The 19959-nt window shown below is 41.3% G+C and overlaps 1 protein-coding gene across 2 annotated transcripts in view; it reads left to right on the top strand.

Annotated features, from left to right (window-relative positions):
• Window positions 1–19959, top strand: part of XYLT1 (xylosyltransferase 1) — a 183364-nt gene that overhangs the window by 49429 nt on the left and 113976 nt on the right. The window contains exon 1 of one of the 2 annotated variants that reach the window (XM_027654971.1): window positions 3–37. The exons of the other annotated variant lie outside the window; for it this stretch is intronic. The gene's annotated coding sequence lies outside the window, so the exon portion shown is untranslated. Of the gene's footprint in view, window positions 1–2; window positions 38–19959 lie in introns of those variants that run through there. 2 annotated transcript variants of the gene reach the window in all.

Here is a 19959-nt window from a genome sequence, read left to right as displayed (position 1 = left end):
GGAACCTCCTAGTCCCTACACCAGCTTGGAGACTCAGGTTAGTACTACCCCCCATCCCTCTGCTTTCTTACAAGAGACCCTCAAAGAGAGGGCTGGGCTGGTGTTGTCTCCATATATATGATGTTTAGCCCTGCTGGTGTCCCTGGAGAAGGTGCAGCTGTAGGAACTGTAGCCATAGCTCCCGACATGACCGACTGGGCAAGGAGAGAACCAGGCTCTCAGCAGGAAACAGCAGATACAGCTGGACAACAACAGAATTGACTTGCATAAATCAGAAGAGAGGATGCTGCAGCCCTATAGGCAGTGTGAGCATCCTTTCATGGGATTCTCATTTCTTTTTGTATACTTTATTTCCTAGCTGTTTTTCTGATTCCTGCTGCTTGTGTGTTCCTCTCAAATACTGTTGTGCTGCTGATTTTTTTCTTTAGACATTACAATGAACAGTAATGAATCTGTGGAGCTGCCTAGCACTAGAAGGTCAAAGTGACAGAAGGGATTTTACAAAGTCACTGATGCTTTGATTTGTGTTTTCTAACAAGGCAGCATCATTGATTTCCATTCTCGCTGATCTTTGGAAGACAGCAAAGGCAATGGTACTTGCATACTGAAGATGAGTGTTTATTCAGAACACATTTCCAATGCCCCTTAGTGACTGCATAAATATTTCTACTTTGTCTTCTGCTGGCCTTTCTCTGGGGAAGGCTTCTGGCTGTTTTGTTATTTATTTCAACAAGCCTACTACATCTATTTTATGGACCTCACTTTGGAGCCAAGCCTTTGTGAGTCAAAACTGGCAAGGAAGGATCACACAAAGTTTGTTATACACAGTGGCACTATAAAATGGTATCAAAACACAGAGTGCAGAATAAAGTACTGATCTGTGTATGATGTAGAACTACAAATATACAGTAATAACGAAGACCTTATTACTGACTTAAAATAGTGTAAGAACATGAGTTTGTGTCAGTGAAGGTACAAGGGGAGAATGCACAAGTGAGTATGAGCAAAAGAACTTCTCAGTTGGAGGAGAGGGGAGTGACAAGGAGATCATCAGTTCCAGCTGCTGCACATTATGGCTGAGGTGAAGCCTTCAGCCCCAGCACAGGAATTCCTTGCCCTGCCCTGCCAGTCTGCATCTTCCCTGACCTGCATGTCCTTCACTCTTCTGACCCATTACCTCCTTGCTAAGGCTGTCAGTGCCCCCAAAAGTTGCTGTGTTTTCAAGGGGCCTTAATATTTGTTAGGGTCAGGGAGGGCATAGGCACATTGTTTAATAAATAAGAAAGGTAGAAATTAAGGGTATGCTCTTAAATGTTGATATGTCTTTCAGTGTTACTGAAAGCCACATCCACTTCTGAATCCATTTTCTGTAGAAAGCTGATTACTTCTGAGGTTGCGATACATGAGGAGATCCAAACCCAACTTCTTATGGGCAATGCACTTGTGTCCCAAAGTGTCCTAGACTGGGAGCTCCTCAGATGTAGGAGCTGAGACCAGACAGGTATCCTGGAGAGCAGAGGGAAGAGCCTTTCTCTCTCTGAGAGGTGGAAGTAAATCTGGGTATCACAGCCAAAGTTCAGGGTGCAACTTGGCTTACTAGGAATATATTTTTCTTTACCTGAAAAGGTTAAAAGCATTCACATTAACAGTGGAAGTTGTTTTATATCCTCACTAAGAGGTTAGCAGTATGAACTGCAAGTGTCTCTGTTTTCTCTGCTGTGAAAAAGCACTTTGAGAAAAATAACATCAGCGGCTTTAACATTTTACAGACTTGAACAGGATGTTAACTCAGTTAGTAAAGAATCTTCAATTTTGCAGAAGTTTCCTGCATGCTTTATTCCCTTCCTTTTTATATAGGGATAGATGGGAGCAGAGAGTTGCACTGCATTCCTTTGAGTAGACTGGTGAGCAGCTTCTCTGCTTTGGTGGTTTCCTGCACAGTCTTGGGATGAATCAGCTCATTTGGGAGTTTTTCTCCACTGCCCTCTGGTTTCCTGTCTCGGCTTGGTTTGGTTGGTATTTTGAATGTTGACATTTCAAACCCATGCTGTGCTCTGGAGGCCTTCTCATGAATTTTTCATATAATTTCCCCTCCTTTCTCTAGTCTTTCAATCAGCTGTGCAGCTGTTGAAAGTTTTACTGGTATGGCTGCAAGTGACCTTCTAAAGAGAGAATGGGTACTCTTCCAGCCTGCTCAGCTTCAGCAGATCTCTTTGAACTCCCTTATACAGATATATTTTGGTTTGTGTATAAGTGAACAGAGGAAAGCATTGACTTGAGTGCTAAGCAAGTGTCCTCACTGATATTTTTCCAAGGAAAAGACAATTTCTGGAAAAAAAAAAAAATTAGCACAGTTCCCTCATATTCTTCTTTCTCTTAGAGGCACATCAAAGTAGTTTGTTCAAATTAGACCTGCCAAATCACATTACTTGTGCTAATCAAGAAACAGTATATTGGGGATCAGTCTGATTTATACCCACCCGTGTTGGGATAGCGTGTTAAAAGATGATACAGTCAGATAGTTCCTATTCTTCCTGTTCATTTCTTTTTTTTTTCCAAGTCTGTTGCAAATGGTACTCATCTAGGGTGAAACCCAGAAACCTAGTCTTTACTGTACTGGAAAAAATATTTTGAAACAAACCTCCCATTTCCTATGTCTAAATCTCATTGTATGCTAATGCCAAAAACAGATACCCCTGAGCAGCCTTGAGGTGTTGGATAAGGCCACGTTGTCAGGATTCTTTTGGAGGGTTCAGGTGCCTGCACTGTCAGGCAAAGAGAAGCTGAGCATACTCTGCAATGAAGAAAACAAAGAGAAAATGAAGGCTGTTTTCAGCAGTTGAGATGGTTGTACCTTACATCTGAAACAGCTGTGACTGTGTTTTGTGACTCCTTTTCTCATGATTTCAAAAGTTATCCCCATTAATGAGGTTATGGCTGTCTCCCTTTCGCGCTTCCCGTCCTTCATTTTTTTCACAAAAATACCAAAGGGAATGGCTTTGGCAGAAGTTGGCCCAGAGATAAATTTTGGCCTAGTTTTTTGTTCCCTTGGACAAATGGAGTTTGTTATTGCCTTTGGGTTAGAAGAGACCATTGTTGGTCTCCTTGTAGCTTTGAGACCATTAAAAGTTGTGTGACTGGATGCTACAGAGCCCTCTAAGGGTGACTGCTACAGCACCATGGAGTATTTCAGCTGGCAAGGGGAATGGGACTTTGTGTGGCAGTTGAGTGATGGGTGCAGCAATGGCAGTTCTTACCTCTGCCCTCACCTGTGGGAGGAAAACCTTGCCATGTGTTTTCCTTTGGCCAGTGCTGTCCTCAGCACAACTGAGCTCAATGCTTGCCTTGAGAGCCACTGTCTGAGGGATGCTGGGCTAAGCCTGCAGCAGGAAATGTGTGCCCTCGTGTCTCTGTGGTAAGTACTTGATTTTCCACTACCTGGAGGTCAGCAGCATCTCTTCTAAGCTTATGGTAATAATGAAAAAAAAAAATCCTATACATATGTATCCTATATTCCTCTTCATGGAATATAGGATACTAATTTTTTCTGTGTTCCTAAAAGTCAAAACATTAATTAAAGAAAAAGGCTTTATAAAGCTTTCTAACTTATGTAGGAAATAAAAAAATGCACCTAGCTGTCAGCTCAGCTCACAGTGACCTGGATGCTGTGTAATAATTTAATTCCTTTCTCCTGTTCTTTGCAGGGCATTTGACATTTTCAGCATGTTTTCAATCTGCTTGGTGCTTTTAAAAGCTGTCCCATGGACAGTGCTGAGAATGAAATTTCCTCTGTGGGAGCTGCAGCCTGGGCAAACTTCCCAGACCCAGCACATGGGGAAGGGAACTTGTGTGATGGACAGGGGGGTATTTTCAACTTGTACCTGAACTCTGCATCCAGAGCTCACTGAACACCCTTCCTCTCACTTAATTAGCCTGAACTACAGCTCCTATTCTCTGGATGTCAGCTGTGGGTTGGGTTTTTTTTTGTTCCCAGAAGTATTCCCGAACTGTCCAGTGGGTTGTCTGTGCTTTCTTAATGCTCATTTGAGAAAATATTCTTGTCCTTTCCATAAACAGGCAGGTTTCTAATTGTCCCTAAGTCCATTCAAGCGTGATGAAGCTTCAGGGTGTTCTTAAGCAGTTATCTTTAATTATGAATATTTTTAACAGTGCACCTACCAAAACCTTATGCTCCCAAGCTGCGATCTTAAAAAGTTAGGGGAATTGTGATATTTCCCAGCAGTGCCCTTTTAATTTGCACAGCATTCAAAATGCTTACCAGCAATAACTAAGTTTGCTGATGGAAAGAAAATTTAGTTCTGTGTTTGCCTGTTTCTATTGTATTGGGCAAAATGGCAGAATAGATGTAAATTTATGTTAATTATAATCAATTGCCCTCAGAACCTAGTGGTTCATTCTGACCCTGTCCCTGCTGTACAGTAAAGCTATTCTCTGCATTTCAAATGGCATCACAGAACAGGAAAATTCTTGATTTTTCCATAATACTGGTAATGGAGATAAGGGATAAAAGGTTTGTATTTGATAACATGAAGTCTGTCTGATTGCTTAAATAAAGCTCTAAATGCAGATCTATTCTGATAACAAATAGACAACTGTACTAAGAAACAGAAATATTCAGAGACTAATTGAATCCATGGGTATCTATTGCCATTCTTTAAGTGAAATAAATCTAGAAGTTGTTCTGATAAATATATCTAGGAATAAAGAAGTACTTCATATCTCACCAGTTGCAAATACAATATATATTTGTGACAGTTGAGATATTGAAGTGAGGGGCTGTTAAGAATTTTACTGCTGTTTCCCTTCTCCTGTGAGTCACTTGCTGTCAGAACAGCAAGATAGGAGGAACTCACCTCTTATTTTCCAGTCAGTTGCTAGGTAGCTCCCCATTCATCACCTCCTAGGCTAACATTTCAGAGCATGCTTAATTACAAGCACCCACTTAATTGCAGCTGGCTTAAGGGATGCTTTTTCTTGAAGTCCCACTGTGTATCACACCTTCATTTCTTACCTATAACCAAATTTCCCTGGCAATAGTTTAAAATATGTTTTTATCTCTGGAGCCCTTTTACGTGCAGTGGACTGGATCGTCTCATGAGTAATTAATTCCCAGTGCCTCTCCTGAGTGAATTGGGGCAGTGTGGGTTTATCTTGGCTGAGGAGTATTAATGTGAGCAGTGAATAAAATGCAAGTTGACTTTCCAGTGTGACAGGTGTGTAGTTGTGGAAGGTTGTGCACAGGTAGGACAAAAAGCTCCATGCAGGTGACTGGGTCTGGCTTTACCATTTGTGGGGTGTTCTCTGTGCAGCATTTCTCAGAAGGTATCTGGGATCCTCTTCTCTTTAGGGTTGGTTTGAAATGTTACTGAAACGTGGGGTCTGTTTCTGTTTTATTTCATCTTCTGTAACAGCTACAGGTAAGTACAACTGAAAAGGCTTCTGTGATGCTGCTTCCCCCCCCCCATCCCTGCAATTTTCTCTTCCTCTGGTTTTGCTGGAATTAGACCTCAGAGGCACAGATAGCTTTTATATAGCAAAGTGATTTAAAGTGTTAACTCTATTTCTGGGATGGTGAAGCATAGCACCAAAAATAAAAATGCACAAAGAACTTCCTAAAACCAAATAGATAATAATTGGATAAATATAGATGTGCACAGCTGTGTTTTACATGCAGCATTTTCCAGATCTACTTACAATAATTTTGTAGCCAGGGAAGCTTTGAAGTGGCTGTGTCCACTTTCATGTAACACACTGAGAATTGTGCCTGTTTTTGTAATTACCTACTCATTCCAGTTCTGGAGCCCACATTACAAGGAGAACCTACTTCTGAAACTTGTTCTTGATAGACATAAGTAGGACGAATTATGCAGGAGATTTTGTCGCCTGCCTGGGCTGCCACACAGGTTGCACGTGCACTTTTTCACATTAACCATCCTCCTCCAACTGCCTTGTTTTACAGACTTGCTGATGTACCTTTGCAGTCCCTGTAGTTCTGGCTCACTGTCAGAGTTCACTGCTATCGCTGGTTGAGGAATTAACTGGTCTGTAGGCTGGCAATAAAAGCATATTAGTAGCTGGTAAATCCTATGGAGATATGGAGATGACGTCTGTATTACATACTCCTGTGTTTTGTCTTCTCATTGGGAAAATGATCACAACTGGCTGGATTGCAGTGCTGAAGCCAAAGCAAAATTTAAAGGAAAAGACATAAACGTTTTATTGTCGTGCCTTACAGCAGCGTTAGTTGCCACAGTTGATGACAACACTGAGGCAGTGGGCACGTGGTAGGTTGTCACTCCCAGGGCTGCTAGCTGGGCATTTGTGGAAGTGATGGAATTTGTCTGAAAAGGTGTTTCCATGGGAAGTTAAGGAAGTAAGTTAATAATCGTGGGTTACTCAAAATGTTTGTTCCCTGTATTTGCTCTTCAGGAAAAAAAAAAAGAAAATAGTGGCTTGCTAGTGCAGACCTTAATACTGGTGGGAACTGAGTGGCTCAGTCTCATTTCTGTGACAGAAAACCTTGTGCAGGTCCAGGCCAAACAGGTGACTTTTGCCATGGAAATGAGATGTCCCACCTAGACCAGCTACTCCCCCTCCTCTTCAGCACATTTTTGTGGCATCCCAGTGATGATGCCAGCGACAGCCCTGGCCATGAACCATTGCATCCAGTCACATGGGCAGCCTTGCACTCCTCTATCAGTTGTATTTCCAACCACAGCAAGCTGTATGTTAGACAAGGTTATATAAGGAGTGTGTTTGGAAGCTGTGTCCAGTAATCGACAGAGCATCGAAATTTGAGCTTGCCTTACAAAGCTATACAGCCAGAACCTGTATTACTGCCTAAACTCAGTGTTTTGTGTGCATGTAGAGAGCTGTCAGCCTCAGAACAGGATTAGCAGAATCTGTCATGCAGCAAAAATACTGAGGTTGTGAGAGTTTTGAATTTCCCACCACTGCAGCCCTTGGGCAGAGCCACACTGCGCCCTCTCTGGCTGTTTGGCATTTGCAGCCCATCACCCCAAAGTGTTGCTTATGTCCATTCTTGAAGCAAACAAAACCAAAGAGAACACCCTGCCAAGGCTTGCTTCTTTCTGTGAAAGGTGTGGTGGGAGTTTCTCTCCTGGGGAGTGCTTGCCTGAATGGTGGGAGCCCCAGATGGATCTTCTCCTTATGCTGGGATGGCACAACCCCTCTGTGGCCACATCCCAGAGTGCCCTGACCACACTGCCCTGTGCTGCCCAAGTGGGGCACTGAGACTTTGGAGAGTGCAATCCGTGCTGTCCCTTGTGGGAGAGGTCAGTTCCCTGCTTCTTGTTGCTGGACTGCTTCTCTACTTTGTGTGCTGCTAAACTGGAGAAAAATCCCTTAAGACACGAATCCAGATGAAAACGGTGGTTGTGGTGCTGGCTTCAGTGAGGTAGCAAGTGCCAGGTGCTGCTGTTGGTAATGGGTTAATAATTTATATGCATTACTGCAAAGCCAAGTTTGAAGTGGAGCTTCCAGGAAGGGTTGTGCTTCAAGCAGGTTTGATGGGCTTCTGGCTCTACTTGGAAAGTCAGTTTTAAAACAACTGTAACCCTGAAATAGTTTTCTTCTTGCTGTTTATGTGTAATACAATTATTATACATATTATTCCATGACTTCACAGGAACCAAGAAAGAATTGTTATTATTTCTTTTAGCATTTAATTGTACTTTACCCTACATAGTAAATGTTGCTTGCATTTGTAATTGCTTTTGACTCTCTTCTAATGTTTGAGTTTATGTACAGCAAACAAAATATTTTTAATAAATACTGATAATTAAATCACGATATTAGAAGAGCAAACACTTAGTGCCTGCAAAATGACACTAAGTTAATTATTTGCAAATTATCTAGATGCTAATTTGGTTGTGGCCTTCAACAGTGCTTGGTTTCTTACTGAGCAGGAAACATGCAATGTTTGACTCTTGCTTCCAGAACACCTTTCTGGCAGCTCAGCTTTGAACTTGTGTTGGCACTTTTATCACAGTGCTTGATAGCTGAACACAGTGTCTTACAAAGGTCAAAAAGTTAGTCTTGACTAATAGCTGGTTTGGGTTTTTTTTAAGGGCAGAAAAGCGAAAGATAATTTAAATAACAAATCAATGAAGCTTTATCAGTTAGTGCCAGACCAGCCTCCCGGTGACCTTTCTCAAGGTGTGCTGCCTGTTCCTTTGCCTATGAAAACACAGAAATGTTGTGTAAATGGAGTTCATTGCCTTTTTATTTTAGACATCAAACTGATAGCTGATGTACTTTTCGCATTCATTCTTTTTTCACCTGTTGAATAGCTTTGTGTTCTTTATAGGCCAACCTTTCAAAACTGACACAGACATTAAACTGTTGATGTTTTTGTATCTTATCTTTATTCTGATGTGGAGCCTAAGTTAAAACACACAGAGGTCTCTGCTCCAGACGTCTTGTGTCCCTTTCTGGCTCTCCTGGTCATGTGTCAGTTTGGTAGCCTGGGACAGAAAGTGCTGGTGATGTTTCCAGTGCTGTTACTGTCAGTGATTTGGTGTTTGTGTGGAAGATTTAGCACACGTATAACCTGGCCATTCATATGGAATTTTTTATTTCAGCATGGTGGGGGTTATTTAAAAGGTACCTGACAGATTTCAGGTTGTGCCATGCAGGAGGAGCTGCCCCAGTTGCATTTGAGGAGGGTTTTTCAGTGAGTGCAGGTTTTGCTGGGCAGAGCTCATCTGCATTTCCTGCAGGAAGACTGCAAATTCTGGCATGGCTCCAGCTTGCCTGAGGCAGACTGATGGGCTTGGAAAGCCCAAAAGCTTCAGAGAAGCTAAAACTCAAATGAAACTCTTGTTTGGGATCATACTCTGCAGTAGTGACCTTGAGGAGCTCTTCCACAGGAGATCTGTATCAGTAACCTGAATATTTGATGAAGAGCTGGCTCCCATCTCCGTAGAAAGCAGAGATTTCTGGCACGTATCTGTTTCTTGTGATGCCAGAAGGTGGAAGTCCAGGTCATGTCCATTGCCTGTAGGATGCCTCAAGTCACAACAAAACACTGAGTAATTTCTGTGGAGTTAGTGGAGCCAGTGTGGTGCCTGTGAATCCGGGGGTGTGCAGATCTGACTCATGTTACAGACATATATAGATTGTGTCTGGATATATATATATCTCCAGTATATACTATATATAAATATATCTTAAATATAAATTTCCCACTGCTCTGGCTTGTACTAAACATAGATACTTTTTGTAAATTCCAATTCCAGTTTATAAGTAACAATTTTTCCTTGTACATCATACACTACAATACACAGAGCAGTTTGGAAGCTGTTCCTTTACTGGACAGTGAAAGAAGTCAGTAAAGACCTGTTTTGATTTACTGTTACACAAAGTAGCAGTATCATGACTGATCCATGGGTCTTGTGACCGTTACCTGAAAATTCACTCTGAAGGCCATGCTGTTAAAATATGAGAGCATCATTTCAAATTGCATTTACTCCAGAGCGGATTGGGAGGCTTTGGCACAGTGCCTAGTTTACACTAAGCCTGCCAGCAGAGGAAGTTAATCAAGAATTGTTGGTCCAAGGTGAATTCTTGCACTGTTTTAGGTTAAATGACTTGCCACAGTAGACAGTCCTACATCTTGATCTAATCTGTTCAACTCCAGCATTAGCTTGTGTATTTTCAAAAGCATAATTTCCTTCAAGACCCTCCCAAAACAGTCAGCTGAGCCTGTCTGCTCTGTCCAACACTGAATACCAGCATAATTCAGAAAATGTCATTCATCCATTTGCTGTGCTGAAGTTGTTCTACGTGAGGGGACGTGAGCCTGAGGCTCCCCAGTGGAGAGTGGGCATTGCAGTCAGTCAAGGACCAGTGGTATCCCAGCTGGCAATTTTCATTTTCCTGGGGATCATCAAATCCTCTCCTGACCAGCCCCCCACCATGACCTAAGCTGGTCATGAAGATACAGTGTTAGTAAGCTGTGGAAGGTCATCCTGGGAAATTCAGACTGTAGAGGGTCAGCAGGGCTTGCCTGTCTGGCAGGGTGTGCTGCCAGCCAGGTGTACTGTCTGGCAAAGATGCTCTGTTCCCAAAAGAATGTTTATTATTTCTCTATGTGTTTACTGTTTCTCTAAGTGTCCCTTGTTCCTCTTCAAACCTTCTTGCTCTCCCTTGTCACCCCCTGATGTACCTGTTGTGGCTCTGGCAGCACGTGCTTTGCCTCCTAGGTTTCACATTCTTAATTAGGGTTTAACTTTTAGTTTGGTGCTTCCCATTATCCGAATGTTTTTCAAACTGAGATTTCTTGTGCTTAATATCTATCTTCCCTCTGTGGCAGTTGATTTTGTTCCCTATAAGTGAATATGCTGACTGAAGTAGAATACTTTCTTGATCTCCTTATTTCCATTATTGTCTGTCTTTGTGATATTGTATGTTTCTGAATAACTTAAGTGTTTTGATGTCTGAAACAATACAGTGGAAGCTAAATTCTGTCAGCGCTATTTCCTTGGGAAATGCTGTGTTTTTCTCTCCAGATTCAAAATTATAGGACTTAGACTGAAATTAGACTTGTAGCTTGTCTTCCTAGTTATGAAACTCTTGTTTTCACTAGATGTTTTGAAATCTTGAGTAACTGTATGTTTCCACAAGGGAAAATAATTTTCAGAGCTGAGTAATAGCCCTTACTCAGTAAAACACAAGACTTGCAAGTTAGGCAATTGCAAATGCTTATATGCTTTGGATTGAAGATGCTGTTTAAGTATTTCCCTGAGTCTGGCCCTTGATGCAAAAATATTTGCTTATAATTTCAAGTGAATTGGCTTTTGCTGTCTTAATAGGCTTTTTAATTATTTATTGGCAGTAATGCTGAAAGGGAGTGAATTTCCAGGGTGCGTGCACTTTTGAGTCAACACATGTGAACAACTGCATTTAAAATGCCTGCTCCAGCATTCAGTAGGGAAGAAGGATCCATTAGGCTGGTCACAATCACAGGAGTGCAAATGCTGTGAAAAGATACAGTGAAATTCCTAAAAATGCTGAAGGGTGTTTACCAGATTGCTTGAAGCAGTCCAGCTGTCTTTGCCTTTGAATGAGATGTGTAGTGCTGAGAAGGAAAAACTTTCCTTAGCTGTTACAGGTTTTAGAGATTTGAAAGTGGTATTTCACTTCAAAACAAAGACAGATCTTCCGATATTTTCATAAAGGGTGAGCAGAAGATACTCCTTAAGCATAGTGCTGTGTTATGCATGTATGCACCAGAGAAGTCCTAGAGGTTCAGGCCTTCTCCCTGTTCAGGCATTCACTCCTGTGGAGCAGGAGTGAATAATGGCAGTCACCAGGTAACACCAATTTCAGAGGTCTTTTCTTTATGAGTTTTTGAAGCATAGTGGAAATGCATCCTACTGACAGAGAGAAGTAGCATGTGTGCTGCAAACCCCTGGTCTTAAACATCCATATACTCCCCTACAGAAATTTGTTGTTAAAAAAAGGAAAGGTTAGAGCAGGAATTTTATTTTCTCAGTTTCTTAGTTATCTTTTTTTTTTTTTTTTTTTACCATAAACCTCAACTGTGCAATTGCAAAGATTGAATATCTGCTCGGAGCACCAGTCTGCTTCAGCCTGAGCAATAGCAGAAATGCCCATTTCACTCCAGCCCAGGCTGGGCAGTAGAACACAAGTGGTGGGTGGTACCTCTGTAAGTGGAAGTGCCAGTGACCAATAGCCAGAGGCAAAGTCTTACATTACAGTTTTAATTAAAGCATCTCAGGGAATATGCATCTTCTGAACATTAAAACACCCAGCAGGAACTCTGAGTCAGAGCCAAAGGATAATAAGAATTAAACCACATTTTACCCATGCGCATTGCAAGGATTTATATTCTTTGCTGGCAGTGAATAATGCATTACTGTAGTGCCATAACTGGTATTACATATGACCTTATAAAATGTTGTGATCCACTCAAGCATTTATTATTAAGTAAAAAAACAAGGTATTTTTTTCCAGCTGTCCTGCTTTCATAGTTTTTCCAAGTTTAAAATTGGTTTTGGAACATAGCCTGGAAAGAACAGTTACACTAGCATCATTATTTTTAGGCAAATTTGCATAGCTTGCTTTTACACAGGTATATAAAGACATAATGGTACTAGATGTAGAAGGATAACTGTGAAGCGCTTTGCTTTTCTTTGCCAAAATTTCATTTAAGCATGAGATATCATCTCAGGGATTGAGAACAAACTTGTAATTTCAGAGAAAAATATGAAAGCTGCTTTTCCAGTGTAAACTTCTGTTATGTGTTACCAGAGACTAACAAAAGTAATAACAACAAAAAGCTTAAAATAAAGAATAACTTGGGTCCCTGTGATAAAGCATGTGTGCATCTAAGTAAAAAGTGGGCAAAAAGGAATCAGCACAGTCGTTATCAGTCACTATTTGATCAGGTGGAGGAGAAACCTTCTTCAAGATCACTCTGTGAGTCGCCATCAGGGCCACTGAGTTTGTTTATTTGGCTTTTTGGTTCCCTTCTGTTGCTGGTGTTTGACAACCACTTCTCCTTGCAGCCCTTTGTAAGGCCAATGTCTGCTTCTTTTACTGATTGCTGCTGTTGATTTCTAGGCAGTGCAGGGTGCTAAAATTATTTCTGAAGTTTGTCTTAGGTAAATGAGATTAATGAAGTGGAAGTAAATGCAAAGAATGGCTCTGTCTGAGGTGATGAATAGAATAAAAGGTGGCAGTTCAGGCTGACTCTGGGTGAAATAGATGGTGAACCCTCAGCTGAGTCCTCTGAGTTCTCCAGGGTTTAGGGTCTGAGAATCCTCTGCAAGCTTTGAAAATTTCACCAAATTCATATACGAGGGTGAGGTAGAGCTGTGGTTGTTCACCCGTCTGCCCCTGCAGGAAGAACTGACACTTGGATAACTGAGCTGTCCTGGCAGGTGAGGGACAGCTGCACTGTCCTGGGCCAGTTCCCTGCTGGCAGAGAGCAAGGAGGGCTCTCAGGAGATGCTCCCCACCTCTCACTGCCCTGATGTTTTCATAACAAAAGCCAGCACAGTGTTTGTAACACTTATGTGCCCAGGCTGTTTGTCTCTTGAGCACCTGAGTGTTTCCTCTGAGGTATGACTATGCTAACAGAGCTTTTTCCACAAGGACCTTTATTATAATTTTACTTGCAATTAATATTGAGCCAGCCTTCCAAGCTGTTCCCATGTCATGTGTCTAAAGCAGGACTGCTGTGTAATCTGTACACCTCATATAGGTAGAAATTATGTGTATTTCCCCTTTTCGTCTTTCTAATTATTTTTTCCCTAGCAGATTTTCTGTCCTGTAGCCCAAACTTTCAAATGTTTACCAAAAGCAAAAAGGCTCAGAAAACTTCCCCTTTGTTATATGCCTTCCTCTGCATCAGCTGGCATCAGCACCCTTAAGCACTTTCCTTTAATGTATTGAAGTTTTATTTAATATTAATATTTAAGTATTGCTGGTGCCAAGTGCAGCCTCCCTGTTTGTTACTATTATTATTTGTTGTTAAATATATTTACTTAATATACAAAGCTAAAAATAGTTTTGCTTCTGAAGGAATGTGGTTCTTTGCTGGTTTACAGTCTTGGTGTAGCTCTGCTGTACCAGTATCAAATTCATATGAGGTATTCCCAGTTATGATCAGTGAAAATGAGTTTATACTGTTGGTTCTCCACACAGCTGCATACATACAAAATATCTTGGCATTAGTTAAAAAATTCTAACAACATTCCCTTGTTATTTAAAAAAGCATTAACTACTTGTCCAGAGAGCACAGTAACAATCTTCAGGCAGATTTCTAAACACCCAAACGAGCTTAAGGCAAGTGATTTGGTATTTCTGGATCACACTTCATGTCTTATTCTTTGGGTTTGGTTGTGTTCTTACTGTTCTTGTGTGACTCAGAGGTACACAGACAAATGCGAGCCAAGAATAAACATTATTATTTTTATTATCATCATTATAAAGTTAAGCTGTGTAAGTCTGTTGGGTAACTGCACTTTGACCCTGAGCCATGCTGTGATCTGAGCAGGAGAAAGGGAGGCACCGACTGCCCTTCTCTAACTGCTGTGTAACAGTGGACAGAGTACCAAATAATCTTGGACAAGGCTTAATTCTGCTTACATTTCTACCCTGCCTGGGCATCTGGAAGTTTGTCTTGAACTTCCAGCTGTCAGAAACAGCTGCTCTTCAGTGACTCTTCTGCTTTCCAGAGTCTTGCTGGGAGGGGTTTGAGCCTAGTCCTGTTCTTCAGTAGTGACCTGAGATGTCATGAGGTGCAATTAGGTGGAAATTAGGTTTTCCACAGGGGTCTTCCAAAGTTTTATGCTGGTGTTTAAGTCTGAGCTCAGTTGCTTCTGGTGTGACATTTTGAACAATGATGCCTTTGGAAGGCACACAGATGATTGGAGTGGCACAGCAGGCACCAGTAACTCATGTCCCACGCTCATGCAAGAGGCAGTTAGCTGTGAAGCAACTGCAGAAGACCATATATCCAGCTTCAGCTAAATAATTTGCTGTGTGCTGTTTCTCTGTTTATGATTCAGTTTTAAAGACCCTTTTAAGTGAAATTGGATACACTACAAAGTGTTGGTTTCATGTGTTTTATTTGCAGTTTAATCAGCGTGATCCAGCTGCCAGTGCAGGGGAAACCAGAGCTCGATTTTTAATTATCCCTGCTTTGCCTGAGTTAGGAATTCCCAGTAGTGCTGTCTGAGAAAAGATGCCAAAAACCGCATTGTTCTTTAATTAGCTGTTGTAATTGTTTCAGTCTAATCTCCATGATTAGCAGCAGCATTAAATACAGCAGTAAGAATAGGCTTGCCCTCTTTGTGCTGCCCTAGTAAACACAATATTCTTACTTCTGGTAAGGGACATAATATAAAATCAATTAGAAGCCAACTAGTCTTGATTGGAAAATGATAAAGAGCAGTTACCATGAAGTGTAGATTGCTTTGTAAAGTTGGTTTATAACCATACTTCTGGGATGGCTTTACTGCCCAGTTTTGGGGAAAGCACCAGAATAACAATCTCTGTTGCAGAGAAGCCTTTGGGGATCTTGCAGAGGCTCCATCCCGTGTGGAGCTCTAATAAAAGCTTCAAAATAATGTTTGCTGTCCAAAATTTAGTGCCTCTCCAGTTTTAAGGAAGGGGTCACTTTTACCTCCATACAAAACAGTTGCCTGGTCAAATATGGGCCATTGCAGAATATTCCCAGAAGAGGCATTTTTTTTTCTAAGTTTACAAGTGAGTTTTATTCTGAGGCTCAAAGCTGCTCTGCAGTGGTGCATCTCTAGAGGGGAATTCTGCTTTGCAGAGAACATTTCTGCACAAGGATATGTGTTACATCTGTTTCAGAATGGATTATGATATATAGATGTGTAAAGATACAAGAAAAGTACTTAATGAAATAGAAGTACAACTCCCATGCCTGCTTTGATGTACCAGCTAAGGTACCAATTATTACCTTTAAGTCCATAAATACCTTTGTAAATTTGTCTTTAAGTATCAATGAGCGTGGGAAAAGTAGGAATAACGCTCTTAGAAAATGCAGATTTAAGTTAGATTGTGCAGTTTAAAGTGAGCATTTGTGAGTGTAAAATGAACACTGCTAGAGAAAAGACATTTCTGTAGTAATGGTTTTAGTCACAGACTGAGGAAATAATATTTTGGGCTGGTGCTATGTTGTTGTAAAGTAATTGATACAACTTTTTATGTCTTTTGCTGACATCTGTCAGACCTGCTGTGCTCAAGTGTCACCAGCAGAATTGGCAGCACATGTTCAGGGTTTTTATGTCAGAGTGCAGGTGTGGCACTGGGCTGGGAAATGCTTCCTCTGGGCATACACCCAGGAATGCTCCAGGGCTTGAAGACTTTGTTCTTGCTTAAGTCATGTGAAGTAAGGTGATGTTACCCTCACTAGGAGAGTTGAGAAAGCAGGTTTTGTTGCACCTGAACTTGTATTTCCTGGGTCTAAACCCAGTGTTTGGGACAAAAAAAATTAAAGTCAATCCAACTAAACTGACAGAAAAGCAACTGTAAATTATGGGTGAGCTAATGAAAGAGCAAAAATGAGCTTACATCTGTATCAGATTACTCTGTGTGTATCAAAATTACTTGGCAAGTCTATAAGATTATCATTTTATTGGCAATGAAACTGAAAGAAATTGCACAATTCTTTTATTCAATGCTTTTAAGTTACCTGAAGTGTTCTCCCTTCTTTTTAGAAGGGTCAGATTAATACCTCTGATGCCTTGTTTTAATAGCATTGCAAAAGAGTGTGTCTTGGTTTACAGCAGAAATCCAGTTCAGTTAAACGACTGAAAAGCATCAGGCATTTGTATTTGTCCAATGAGAAATAAACTCAGCTGAAGTCTAAATGTGTTTATTAGATTATTCCATTTTAAGATACACTGTTTGAGTGACAAAGGCTACCTACGCACTCATTCGAGTCCTCTGTTATTGTGGAAGTCGCTGTGCAAGTGCTCAATGTTGTGAAGCTGGATATTGCTGAAATCAGAAACTGCCCACAGCAAAGCACTGCTTAATGAGGTTTGGCTTTATACAATTCTCTTATTCTTTCTGCCTATAATATACGTATGGAAGGAGAGAAGAAAGATGCCATTTTTTCTCATCAGCTTATCTATAATTTTCCAGTTCATAGACCTGATTAAAAGTAGTAAGAGGAAATAACCATATGTGATCCCAGTGACCTTAAAAACACGTGTAACCACATTTGTTCTATCAAAAGCAGCACTTGATAGATTCAATTTACTGATAATTTCACTCTTTGCTCTGCAGCAACAGTATTAAAACTGATCTGTTGAAGGAGGTCTTTACCTGAGAAGGCCTGAAAGCTAAATAGTGCATGATTGTGACACAATCTTCCCATTCCATTTATCATCCAGGGGTTCTTGTATTTTCTTTTCATGGCAGTGTAAAACCTCAAGGTATTTAGGACAGAGAATTTTAGGCAGAGAATTTGAAGGTACAGAGGACACAGCAGCATCAGAGTTTTACACTAGTCTTTTCACCTTAGAGGGAGACAACATACTCTTCTCATGACAGAAGCTACTGTTATTCCTTCGACAGAGGAGAGATTTTTAACTGTCATGGCTTTTGGTACACTTCACAGAATTTCTTTTATAAACCAACTCCTGGCATTTCTGATGGGAATGAATAGAGAGCACCAGAGTACCACTGTGCAGTTAAGGGATCGTTAGCTTTTATAAATACTTAACCTATCAGACATAGATACATTCTATAGTAGCATAAATGATGTTATTGTTATAAAATGTACATTCATTCTGTACATTCATATTCTTCAGAGTACTGCTAGAAACTGAAGCCAAAGTTAACCAAAAAAAAGTAACTGGAAGAGGCCAGCAGGCAGGTTTGCTCCTGGTGAGAAGGCCTGTGCTCAGTGGGTTTGAGGAATTCTAGAGGTTTGGGGCAGCAGGAGGCAAATGCTGCTACATGTCCCTTCTGACAGTAAGTGCTCTCTGGCTTTTGTCTGACCCCCAGAGAGACACCTTGGAAATTACCTTGGAGTGGTGGACTGATACTACCTATAGATTTTAAGTACGTACACGTGGAGTTTAGGTCATTCTAATCTCTCTGTCTCACCAGCAATGCATATAAACAGCTGGATTGTAAAACATGCTTTATGGTTGGTGAAAAATCACCTGTAATGTCATTGCACTTGTATAATCCTGTCTTTTGTTTCTCATTGAAATAAATAACTGATTGCATAAGTGCTGCAGAGGTCCTCCTGCTGCTGTCAGCCATGGCTGATCCATTTTTGGGCCAAGGCAGGGAGGTACCATCCTTGCAGCAGCTCCAGCAGCCTTGGCAGCTGCGTGTGTGGAAATTCTCGTTGCCTAATCTTGCATCTAGAAACAAGCAATGTGCAGTAATTGGCTGCCTAAACTTTTTGCAACTGTTATTTTTTAAAGTTTTAGTTAGCAACAAAGAGCATGAAACTTTCTGTTCTTTACTTCTTGGGTTGCAGTGCAATTATACCACTAATGTACTCATTATAATTTGTCTCCAGTAATCCTTAGGGAATCCAGAGAGCTGCTTCCAATAGACTAAGCTCAGGCTGTACCAGCTATGTCAACTAGCAGAACTTCTCTTTAGAGATAAAACTGCATTAGAATCAGAGTACATTTGTTTTGAATCTCAGACATGCATATCTAGCTGTGGGACATCCTGTGGAGCTGGTTAAAAAGGTAATATTCTGTTTTCCTTTTAAACAGGCATCACTTTGCTCGTTGTTTAGTTGTGGGCTGCCATGAGCTGAGGGTGTGGAAGAGATGATTTCATCAGCCTCAGAGCCAGGTCCTTTCTCAGCCAGGGCGCACCCCACCTCTTCCAGTACAGAGAGCTCCTGCAGCTATGAAACGCACAAGAGTCTTCCCAGATAAATAGAATTTGGCCTTAAATCTGTGGGATTCTTGCTGGCAAAGTGATCTCTAATGTTTTGTTTCGTAAAGTACCTCAAAAAGTTTGGCGTATGTGACTGAGAAAAGCCCCCACCTTTGAGAACAAACGTGATCTAAAGTGACCGAGGCCCCTGAGGCTCCCAGGTAGTGCCATTGCCACGTGAAGAGGAGCAAGGGCCTGTCAGGCCACTGGGCAGGACCAGGAAAATTTTGACTTTCTTCTTCTTTCTTCTTTTTTTTTCCACCATTGCTGCCCGTAAAACAGTTGAATGAAATAAAAGGAAATCAATTGACTCCATCCGAGTGTTTTTCTGGTTTTAACTCAATTCTTTTCCAAGCAGTAGAACTTCTTTGATTTACCAACTGAAGATCTGCCCTGACAGGGTGGGGGTTTTGACTTTTTTTTTTCTTTTTTTTTTTGCTTGGTCCATGTGTGTGGTGTTTTTCTGTAGTTTTTTTTTTATTTTCTAAACATAACTGCTGAATTGTTACTTGAATTTCTGAATTATTGCAGGAGCAACCATGTAATGTTGAACGCTTCTATGGGAAGCAGCGAACCAGGTACATTTTAGAGAACTACATTGAGAATTCCCCTGAAAGGGTTCATGGTGAGATTTTCCTGCAGCTACAGGAGACTGTAACAAAGCTGGTGATTCTGAGACCCGAGCTGGCTCCTTGGGGCTGGCCTGGTGTTTTGGGCTCGTTCCCCTCTCATCAAGGCTCCATCAGAGCGGAGGTGCTGAGCCGGCGGCAAAGCCGGGCGCTTCCTGCGGCTGCTGCCGGGCTCTGTCCTCCACGAGCCATGGCTGGGCACTGAAAGCACCTCTGTGCTCCCACACAGGCCCTTTTTGTCTAGAGACCATCCTGAGACACCCAGGGCTTGCTCAGGGACCGCTTCGCAAGGCTACGTGGGGAGGATAACGATTTCACCACGGGCTGCAGCTGTGGACAGGGTGCTCTTTCAGCAGCTGTGTGACAGTCACGTTATTCTTGCAGAAAAAAAAACAGGACCCTGAACAAAATCTCCAAGGTAGATCTGGGAAAGAATTCCTCTTCTGTACTAAAAATAAATAAAAAAATTAGCAGTGAACATAGTTTTTCAGTTGAGTCAAAAAGTATATGGTAGCAAAGGAAACCTTTTTGGTGTCTGGTTTGCCACTAATAGCAAGAGATGTTTCTTTTAACTCTGAACATGTTTGCATTGATCTGTTCTGTGTTTGTTCTTCAGCTGCTTAATGACATCCCAAATCTTAAAATCCTGATTGCCCTCTTGCCTCCTTTGCTATCACATCATGGTGGTTACAGTTTTGCCTGTCTCAGGTCACAGTTTCAGGTCTGTCTCTGCTCAAAATGTCAACTGCAAAGAATTTTTAAACAAATGAGAAAGAAAGGGTGAGGTAAAATTGGCAGACCAGTTAGCCAGGGGATGCAACAATGAGTTCATACTTTATAGCCTGCATGGCCTCAATATGAAAGTTAG

The sequence above is a fragment of the Corapipo altera genome, unplaced genomic scaffold (genome assembly GCF_003945725.1).
Source record: "Corapipo altera isolate COAL_440 unplaced genomic scaffold, ASM394572v1 98, whole genome shotgun sequence".
Classification (NCBI taxonomy): Eukaryota; Metazoa; Chordata; class Aves; order Passeriformes; family Pipridae; genus Corapipo; species Corapipo altera.
Note: the sequence above shows the minus strand (reverse complement) of the source record. Positions and strands in the feature narration are given on the sequence as shown.